We start from the raw sequence: 4,059 nt of genomic DNA on the forward strand, positions 1-4,059 counted from the left end.
ATATTATACACCATAAGCGCGCTAGGTAGGGCGCCACAATAAATATCTAAAAAATATAAGCATAGATGAAGAATACAATGTTTGTCGTATAATTGCGGCACTTCCGCCACACATCCGGTGTCCCGGAGTTTCTATTGCGCATGCGCGGCCCATCTATAGCCGCGATTCAGTCAGTGTGCCCCTCTTCCGTCTGGGGATGCGCCTGCGTTACCGAAGTCCCCTGGACATCGTAGGGGATCTGTGTATGTTAACAGGGTTTCCGTTCCCGTCTGTCTTTACGATTCACGGCGGCCATTTTCTAGAAGGCTCCGTGTTCCTGCTCCAATAGTAAGGAGCCGCGGCCATCTTGTCAGAGTTCCTTATGTCGATAATTCACCATAGGAAAATCAAAACACATGTAAGAATTTGATCAGATCAGAGTTTGTGACACAAATTTCGGTGATAGTGCAACCAATACTATTAAGTGATGTGTTTTATATAGATAATAAATATTGCATAATTAGATAATCCAGAAAACCAGAAATATGGCAAAGAATAGTGATGATATTTATAACTGTGCAATCGCTAATTAGTAATAATGTTCTTTTAGATAATGGATTGACAATTTTATAAGAAATATTAGTGAGTGTACTTCGTGATTATTATAAATAGTTATTAATTGATTAAATAAATATATATAAATAAATAAATATATATTAAATTCATATAATTAACGCAGTCCATTGTGAATTTATAAAGTGCTTATGTGCCTATATTGTGACTATATTGCTCCGACAATATTCCGTTAGGAAGGTTTTTGACCCAAGTTTCTTGTTACAATACGTTAATTGCTGTTCCTACAGCACCAGGTTTTCCCAAGAGGTCTCCCATCTTGGTACTGACCTGGCCCAACACTGCTTAGCTTCCAAGATCGTACGGGATTGGGCGTCTCAGAGTGTGGTATGACTGTAGATAAAATTCAGACAAAACAAGAATACTATGGAAATAACCTTTTATTGCTGGTGAAGGGATACATGAGTGAATATCGTGATATTGTGGTAATAAAAAGAAGGTATTTATAAAAATGGAGCAATTTCATAACTTTCATTGAAGCCCAGGGGATGCATGGTGTTGAGTTCGAAAATCCAATACATTTCTCTCTGCGATAGTTTGTTGGCCAGGTCACCACCTCTAGGTCCCAGTTTGACCCATTCAATAGCCTTAAACGTAAGTCCTTCTGGATTTGCATTATGATGAGTAGTGAAGTGTCTATAAATGGCGTGACTGTCTATTTTATTTTTGATGTTGCGGCTATGTTCCTGTACACGTAGTTTTAATATCCTCTTCGTTTTTCCAACATATTTTAAGTGGCATGGGCATTCAAGTAAATATATAACTGAAGACGTGTTGCAGTTCATGAAGTCTTTGATCCTGAATTCTTTATTGTCATTGGAGTTGGTGAAGGTCTTTCTGTTGGGATGAACATATTTACAGATATTGCACTTCCCACATTTGTAGGATCCTGTGCATTTGACCATAGAGTTGTGTTGGGTTTTGATTGGTACTAAAAGGCTGGGTGCCAGAATATCCTTAAGATTTTTGGATTTTTTTAAGATTATTTCTGGGTTTGGAGGTAGAATTTCTTTTAGTGTTGTATCCATGAGTAGTAGATTCCAGTGTTTTATTTTTACGTCATGCTGGCTGTATGTGGTTATGAAGGCTACTAAATCTTTTCTCACATCTTTTTCCTTATACTCCAGAAGGTTGTCTCTGCTGACCTTGTTCACCTTTTCAATCGCTTCTGTGAGGATTTCCATCGGATATTCCTTCTCCTTGAACCTTTCCTTGTACATCTCTATTTGGTTTGTACAATCTTCATCCTTTTTGCAGTTCCTCTTAATGCGGTGGAATTGGGAGTACGGGATGTTGTTTTTCCATTCGCGTAGGTGGCTACTCTTGTAGTGTAAGTAGCTATTGGTATCGACCGTTTTGATGAAGTTTTTTGTTACTACTTGGTTCCCTTCTCCCATCAGTATAAGGTCCAGGAACTCAATTTGGATGTTGTTGAAATTTGAGGTGAAACGAAGATTCATTTGGTTGTTCTCTATATAAATTAAAAAATCATTAAAACGTTCTTCAGTGCCTTCCCATACTATTAAAATGTCATCTATGTATCTCTTATAAAATCTGATGTTTTCTTTAAAAGCATGATCTGTGTATATAAAACGCCTTTCCCAGCTCCCCATAAAAAGATTGGCGAAGCTTGTTGCAAAGATGGTGCCCATGGCTGTCCCACATTTCTGGAGGTAAAATTGATCTAAAAATTTAAAATAATTATGGCTTAAAATATATTCAATAGTATCACAGATTAATTTTTTTGTGTTGATGTGTTAGGGTATCATCCTCTTCCAGAAATTCGCTACATGCCTTAATGCCCAATTGATGGCTAATACATGTATATAAGGACTGTACATCAATCGTGGCCCAATGAAAGGTGTTTTTCCAGGTGAAATCTTTTAAAATGTTCAGGACAGTGGTTGTGTCTTTTAGATATGCCGGGAGTTCTTTCACGTATTTGCTTAAAAATATGTCTACGTATTCGGACAGGTTGGAGGTCAGGGAATCAATCCCTGCCACTATTGGGCGTCCAGGTGGATTCACCAGGCTTTTGTGAATCTTAGGTAGGAAATAAAAGATGGGGGTGATGGGATTAGATCTAATAAGATACTGATATTCTTCTTTCGTTATGATATTCTGGCGGAGTCCTTGTAGGAGGAGTAATCTCAGTTCTTCGATGTAAGTATCTTTGGGGTCTTGGCTCAATGCTCCATATGATGTTGTATCCCCCAGAAGTCTATTTGCTTCACATATATATGCTTCTCTGTCCATGATAACTAATCCCCCCCCTTTATCAGCTTGTTTTAAAACGATTTCTGTGTTTTCCTTAAGATTCTTTAGGGCCTCTCTTTCTGCGTTCGATAGATTCTTGTGTGTAGTTAGTTCCATGTCCTTCTCACATAGGTCTCTTCTCACTAAGTCGTAGAAGGTGCTGATGTTGTTGCCTTTGGATTTAATCGGATAATAGCTGGATCTTGGTTTCAGGCCTGAGTTTGACCTGTTTTCGTAATTCTGGATGGTTGCGTGTTCTTTCTTAGCGAAGTGTCTCTTAAGAGTGAGTTTCCGTATGAATTTGTTCAAATCAGTATAAGTTTCAAACCTATTCATGCCTCCAGTGGGGGCAAAGGACAATCCTTTATTCAGTAATGTGGTTTCTGCCTTGGTCAATTCATGTTTGGAGAGATTAAATATACCCTTAGGTGGAACATCTAGATGAGTGATCTTTTCTTGTTTTCTCTCCCTCCTGCTGCCTCGTGACCCTCTTCTTCATTGAACCTTCTTTTTAAAGGTGATGCTATTCTGATGTCCTCCTTTACATTCATACGTACTACTTCTCTTACTCGTGTGGCAGTGTCCGATAATAAAAAATCTTCTTGTTCTCCTGTTGACTTTAATCTTTGTAACGGTGTGTACCTATTAGATGTCCTTATGTACGGGGTCCGTGGGGACTCATTGTTTCTATTGTTGAATCTTTGATTTCTGAATCTTGACGTATGATTGGTTTGTTTATGGTAGTCCCGGTGTTGATGTGGTGCATTTAAGAATCGACTCCAGTTCTTTATTTTGCCTTGGTCGTAGTCTTGTTTGTCTATCATAAATTTTTTCTCTTTACTTTTGATCACTTCATCCTCCATCCTCTCAAGTTTTTTATTTAGTACTTTTTCATTTATTTTGTAATCCTCTTTGTCCTTGAAGTTGTTTAGTATAGCTTCCTTGGTTTTTATTTCTTCCTCTAGTTGTACTAGGGAAATCCTTTTTTCACTTACTATTAATTTCTATTGATTAGAACAAATTCATACGGAAACTCACTCTTAAGAGACACTTCGCTAAGAAAGAACACGCAACCATCCAGAATTACGAAAACAGGTCAAACTCAGGCCTGAAACCAAGGTCCAGCTATTATCCGATTGAATCCAAAGGCAACAACATCAGCACCTTCTACGACTTAGTGAGAAGAGACCT

The 4,059-nt window shown here is 38.1% G+C and overlaps 1 pseudogene; it reads right to left on the bottom strand.

Moving 5' to 3' along the window:
- Positions 1-833: 833 nt before the first annotated feature.
- On the bottom strand, positions 834-953 carry LOC146035918 (5S ribosomal RNA; annotated as a pseudogene).
- Positions 954-4,059: the final 3,106 nt, after the last annotated feature.

Source organism: Crinia signifera, chromosome 1, assembly GCF_055691185.1.
Source record: "Crinia signifera chromosome 1, ASM5569118v1, whole genome shotgun sequence".
Classification (NCBI taxonomy): Eukaryota; Metazoa; Chordata; class Amphibia; order Anura; family Myobatrachidae; genus Crinia; species Crinia signifera.